General features: G+C 45.0%; 1 pseudogene; it reads left to right on the plus strand.

Moving 5' to 3' along the window:
• The first annotated feature begins 427 nt into the window (after positions 1 to 427).
• On the plus strand, positions 428 to 5,425 carry LOC118882407 (annotated as a pseudogene).
• Positions 5,426 to 6,968: the final 1,543 nt, after the last annotated feature.

Consider the following 6,968-nt stretch of genomic DNA (forward strand, 5'->3'; position numbering starts at 1 on the left):
CGTCTCTGCTCTGTGAGCAGCTCTGTTCCCTCACCCCTTATCCTACCCATCCTGACTTGCCTCCCGGCATTCTGGACTTTGTGTGCCAGCCAAAGTTTGGCTGTGCCTGCCTACTCCTCTGGCTTCTTGGAAGTTACCTTGAGTGAAGACTCGCTGCTTGCCTCCCACTGTCCCCCCAGGCATAACTTAGCCGTAGGTCTACAAATGTTTGTCGAGCCTGTACTGTTAGCCAACAGTCATTGTTCTAGATGCTTGAACACATATGCAGAGATGCAGCCCTCCTCTCAAGGAGCTCTTGGTCTGCAGAAGCACAGGGGTCTGGTGGACGGTGTGCAAGAAGAGCGGGAACCAGGAGGAGGGTCTCAGTGCTGCTCCCGGGTCGGTGCAGGGTCCCAGAGCAGGGACCAGCCACGTCGGCCTTTGGAGCATGGGCAAGAAGCAGCCAGGTAGGTAACCCGCAGCAGGCATTCCTGGAAGAGGGCCAGGGCTGTGTCAGGCAAGCTGAGGCCTCCATCCTGCTCCTCCCCAGGCTCCTGCACAAGCCCCAAGCCCAGCCTGTGGCACCCAGACACCCAGACAGCACTGACGCCGGCTGGGCTGGAAAGACCTGCCACCCCGGTGTCTCCTCCACTCCGTGTCCTCTCTGCCAGCTGTCTTTATAGAAGCCCACTGATAAACACTGATGCTGTTTGGGGAAGGAGGGGGAGGGGAGGGGCAGTGTCAACCCCTTAGCACCCATTCCTCCTCAAGGATGTTCACCTGTACCTGGCAGCACAGGGACCCTAGGGAATGAGATGGAGGTGGGGTTTTCTTCTTCTTTTTTAAGGAAAGAACAGTGAAGGAAGGACCTATGCTACCACCAAACTAAAAATAATAACAAATATTAGCTTTGAGATCACCTTGCACAGTTTACAACTCACTTCAGCATGGTGATCTCATTTAACTCCTGTAACCAGCCTGTAAGATAGTCATGTCCCCATTTTACAAATAAGGAAAGTGAAATCTTTCCATACTGCTCCCTAGCTGGAAAGTGGTAAAGCGATGCCCATATCTGCCTTCCCCAAAAGCAGAGCCCAAGGGCTTGGGTGCAGGTGGTTTATTTGGGAGATGATGCCAGGAAGCGGGAATGAGGGGGTGGGGAGAGTGAGACATGGAAGGTAGGCCTGTGTAAAGGGCATTATCAAGGTCGTGCTGTCAGCAACAGACTGACTTCCGCAGAACCCTGAGAAGAGTATGGAGTGCCTCTCAGATGGTCCAGGAAGGACAGAGGCAGGAGAATTACCCTGCTCCCTTTCTCCCTCACCTGAAGGCTGCCCCTAGAGATGTGGATGCCCAGCACTTCTGGGCTTCGTTCATTTGCGCAGGGTCTGTAGGTTCCCTTTGGCTTCAGAGAAGTCCCCAGCAGCTGAGAGCCTGGAGTGGGAACCACCAGTGCACAAGGACTCTTTATCACACCTGTGACTGAAATCAGAACTGGTCACAGAGATGGGACTTGTGGCGCCCAGAGCTGTGTTACAAGCTGCAGCCAAATGTGTCCCTCTCTCCAAGCTGGGGCAATATGTGAGCTGGACAGACTTGGGGAGACATGGAGTTGAGGTCCTGGGAACCCCAGTGCAGAGGTGCAGAGATGGGGCCAGGGAGCAGTGAGAGACAGAGCAACCGGAAACAAGATGAAGAGTCCCACTTCATGGTGGTTCCAGAAGGGTCCCTGTCTCCAAGGGTCCCCATGGGAGCTGGAATTCTCTTACTTACAGTGAGGAGGAAGGGCAGGCATGTTAGTCTGCTCAGGCTACCATAACAAAGTGTCACAGGCTGGGTGGCTTGAACAACAACAATTGATTTTCTCATAATTCTGGAAGGTTAAGTTCTAAGATCAAGGTGTCAGCAGGTTTGGTTTCTTCTGAGGCCTCTCTCCTTGGCTTGTAGATGGCCATCTTCTCCCTGTGTTTTCACATGGTCTTTTCTCTGTGCATGTCTGTGTCCTAATCTCTTCTTCTAAAGACACCAGTGATATTGGATTAGGACCCATGTTAATGACCTATTATAACTTAATCACCCCTTTAAAGACCTCATGTCCAAATACAGTCACATCCTGAGGTACTGGGGGTTAGGACTTCAACATATGAATGCGGAGTGGGCACAGTTCAGCCCATGACAGCAGGGAAGAGCCCTCTTGCTTTCCTGGATCCTGAGCTGTTGGCCCTGAGGAATAGTAAGGCATCTGTGCCCCAGGAACAAGGAGGCTAGGGGGAGGCTGGGCAGAGCACTCAGCCAGTGTCTAGACAGAAACTCTGCCAGACACACTGCCCTCTGGAAGCCAGCGGAAGCCCACACTTACCCACCCTCAGCAACTGAACCAAATAGGGGCTGAGTCAGGGGCTTTCCTTAGGGAACCAGTTTCTTACGCTGATTTCTGTTCCTGCACATCTGGGAGAAATGACTCGACCCTGAGAGTGGTTGCGAAATGGCAAACCACAGTGAGGGCTCACAATTCTTCTGCACTCCCCTGCAGTCTCATTTACTGCTGCCCCAGCTCTGTGGGGGCAGAACAGTTCTCCCTGTTGGCCAGATAAGGAAGATGAGATTCAGGAAATTCATTGACTCCCAAGGGCACACTGCTACTGAGCAGCAGAAGCAAGGCTCAACCCAGATCTGAGCTGACCCATCTCTACTGCTCATTTGCAGCCGCACCTCTGCCTTCAGGGACATTGGCTGCACCCCTTGGCCATAGCCGTCAAGTCCCCCACCACAACTGGAATGTGTATCCATCCAGCTTTCCACAGTATGACTGGGTTAGTGGTACGAACGGGCTTCTCTCAGCATGTTTGACGGCTGGTATGTAAGACTGCCAGCCAGTTACCATAGCAACAGTGGTGGGAAGAAGCAACATCCTGGTGGCCTGGGTGGAAAGTGAGGATTAACATGGGGACAAAGATGCTCATAGCATGGACTTTCAGAAACCTGCCCTAAATGCCATCTAAGACTCAGTGCATCCTGAAGACCAGCTCAGCCCAGTGTTCAGTTGAGAAACTGTTTTCACTCTTTTTTATGGCTGAGTAATATTCCATTGTGTGTGTGTGTGTGTGTGTGTGTGTGTGTGTGTGTGTGCGCGCGCGCGCGTGTGTGTGTATATATGTATATACCATGTCTTTTTTATCCATTCATCTGTCGATGGACATTTAGGTTGCTTCCATGCCTGGCTATTGTAACTAGTACACCAGAAACTAACACAACATTGTAAATCAACTATACTTAAATTTAAGAAAATAAAATAGCATTCTAGGGGGAGTTAATTTTAAATCTGTCCAAGATGCGGAGGGGGACGAGGCAGCGCGGAGGCGGCAGCCACACGAGGGGCTGCAGTGCCGGAGGCGAACCAGCGACCCAAACACCGGGGTTAACCACGTCTTGTCCAGGACCCTCCTAGGTGAGAATTATGAAGATGATGACCTAGTAAACTCTGATGAGGTTACGAAGAAACCATGTCCAGTATAGATTGTTCTTGCACATGAAGATGACCATAACTTTGAGCTTGATGAAGAAGCTTTGGAGCAGATATTGCTACAGGAGCACATACGAGATCTTAACATAGTAGTGGTATCTGTGGCAGGAGCTTTTCCTAAAGGGAAATCATTTCTACTGGACTTCATGCTTAGATATATGTATAGCAAGGGTTCTTAAAGTTGGATTGGTGGAAGCAATGAACCATTGACTGGCTTTACATGGCAAGTTGGTTGCAAAAGAGAAACAACAGGCATACAAGTCTGGAATGAAGTGTTTGTGATCAAGAGACCTAATGGAACAAAAATGGCTGTGCTGCTGAGGGATACCCAGGGTGCCTTTGATAGCCAGTCAACTATCAAAGATCGTGCAACAGTGTTTGCTCTGAGCACTATGACTAGCTCTGTCCAGGTATATAATTTGTCTCAAAATATTCAAGAAGATGATCTTCAACACTTGCAGTTATTTACAGAATACAGCAGACTTGCAATGGAAGAAATCTACCAGAAACAATTTCAGACATTAATGTTTTTGATTCAAGACTGGAGTTATCCTTATGAACATTCATATGGTTTGGAAGGTGGAAAACAATTCCTTGAAAAGAGATTGCAGGTAAAACAAAGTCAACATGAAGAGCTACAGAATGTAAGGAAGCACATTCACAACTGTTTCTCAAATCTTGGTTGCTTCCTTTTGCCACATCCTGGTCTTAAAGTTGCAACTAATCCTAGTTTTGATGGGAGATTGAAAGATATTGATGAAGAGTTTAAACGAGAGCTTCGAAATCTGGTTCCATTGCTACTTGCCCCAGAAAATTTGGTAGAAAAAGAGATAAGTGGATCTAAAGTCACTTGTAGAGATCTTGTAGAATAGTTTAAGGCTTACCTTAAAATTTATCAAGGAGAGGAACTTCCACATCCAAAGTCCATGCTTCAGGCAACAGCTGAAGCTAATAATCTTGCTGCAGTAGCAGGAGCAAGAGAGATCTATTGCAAAAGTATGGAGCAGGTAGGCAGTGGGGACAACCCTTACATTGCACCTTCAGATCTGGAGCGAAAACACCTGGATCTCAAGGAAGTGGCAATTAAACAGTTTTGTTCAGTAAAAAAAAAAATGGGTGGAGATGAATTCTGCCCTCGTTATCAGGACCAGTTTGAGGCTGAAATAGAAGAAACCTATGCAAATTTTATAAAGCACAATTATGGCAAAAACATCTTCTATGTTGCTCATACCCCTGCCACACTGTTTGCAGTCATGTTTGCTATGTATATAATCTCAGGACTGACTGGCTTCATTGCCCTAAACTCTATAGCCGTCTTGTGTAACCTTGTCATGGGGTTAGCACTGACGTCTCTTTTTTTCTTTTTTTTTTTTTAATTTTTATTTATTTATTAATTTTTTTGGGCTGTGTTGGGTCTTCGTTTCTGTGCGAGGGGTTTCTCTAGTTGCGGCAAGCGGGGCCACTCTTCATCACGGTGCGCGGGCCTCTCACTATCGTGGCCTCTCTTGTTGCAGAGCACAGGCTCCAGACGCGCAGGCTCAGTAATTGTGGCTCACGGGCCTAGTTGCTCTGCGGCATATGGGATCTTCCCAGACCAAGGCTCGAACCCGTGTTCCCTGCACTGGCAGGCAGATTCTCAACCACTGCGCCACCAGGGAAGCCCTGAACGTCTCTTTGTACTTGGGCATATGTTAAATACTCTGGGGAGTTCAGAGAAATTGGAACAATGATTGATCAGATTGCTTAAACACTATGGGGACAGGTATTGAAGCCACTGGGTGATAATTTCATGGAGGAAAACATAAGGCAGTCTGTAACAAACTCTATCAAAGCAGACCTGACTGACCAGGTGTCTCATCATGCCAGATTAAGGACAGACTGACAGTTCATCTCCTCATGGACTCCACTCTATCTTTTTTTCATTCTTGCCGTACAGTGAGAACTCAAAAATAAACCAAAGTTTACAATCAACTGTAGAATTAGTTTAGTATAACTGGCTTCACAGATGGCTGCCACAGAGTGTGAAATTGTTTGTTGGTTTTAAGCATTCTGTTCATGGCTCCTAAGACATGAAGATTGGCTGAGGAGCATTAGTTTTCATGCACACTTGTGCCATGTTTAATGCTTTTTTTTCCCTTTTTACTTAATCTAATGTTAGTGAAATTTGTCTTATGTAAAGGATATTTCAGGGAAATATTTTAAGAAATCTATTTAGAGTCTCTTTAACACAGTGTCCCATTGAAATTTTAATTTTTAGAGAAGTTATGAATCACTATCAAGAATCAGATTGGAATGACAATGAAGCCTTTATTGAGCCACGACATTAAAAGTATATATTGCTTTACTGACTTCAATACCAGTATTACATAAATGCATGTATCAGAAACATCACAGAAATTATATGACAACTCTTGTAGCTAAGAAAGTGATTCTGAGGTGTACATTTGTCTTGCCTTTTTAAATTTATAAACCTGCCCTAAAAGGAGATGCATATCTGGGAAACTGAACTGTCTTGATGCAGTTTAGCCTTCATGTACATAAAATATGCCATTAATTTTATTGGGGGAGAAATTCCATCCAAAAATGTTGCCTACAGCTATGAGTTAAGAGTATCTATACAGTGTGTAGCTTTTATTTTCTAAAATCACAGATAGGGCAAGTATATGAATTATAAATATATAAATATGATTTTGTATTAAAAGTTTTGTAGTTTATGACAAAATCTGGTTCTGTGGTAGGCTAATGAGTACAGTCCCTGTGAAGGAATGTTTGTGGCTCATGTCAGTGTGTGAGTGCATAGACAATTTGAAGTTTTTGTTATATTTGTGATATTTATCTTCTTGAGCACTGCAGTCTCACCACACCCCCAGCCAAGGAAATTCAGTGGGAATGTTTATCGTGACTTTGTCCTCTGTTGCATTTTAAAGTTCTTTCCTGTAATTTATTTTCAGTACATAATTAAATATTTGTATATATAAAATGGAACTTGTGATTTTTTTTAAGGAATTCTTCAAATATGTATTCCATTACATAAACCTATTTGTTTATACTGAAAAGAGCATGAGTGGGAAACACCCAAGTGAGAGCTGTAAGGTATCGTACCTCATACCTCGAAGCTAAGCGTGTAAAAAGTTATTTTTCTGTGTCTGTCTCTGTTAGGGAAAACTTGTTGTGATTAGCCTAGGGGGTGTATTAATTTTGTTTCTCTCTCTCTTTTTTGTGGTGTATGTAAGGCTAACATTTTGCAATACTTTTGTAGCCTTCTCTACGAACACCTATTAAAGCATCTAGTTTGGCTTATAAGTGAAGAGAACTCAGATGTTGAGTTGCATGGCTGAAAGCTCTAAATTTGCTTTGGTTGATCTATCCCCCTCCTGCTTCAAATCCTGTTTTTATATGGATTGTATTTGTTTCCATCTGTATTAAACTGCTACCAACTCATCTGTTCTTAAACAGAAAAAAAAAA

Source organism: Balaenoptera musculus, chromosome 16, assembly GCF_009873245.2.
Source record: "Balaenoptera musculus isolate JJ_BM4_2016_0621 chromosome 16, mBalMus1.pri.v3, whole genome shotgun sequence".
Lineage (NCBI taxonomy): Eukaryota > Metazoa > Chordata > Mammalia > Artiodactyla > Balaenopteridae > Balaenoptera > Balaenoptera musculus.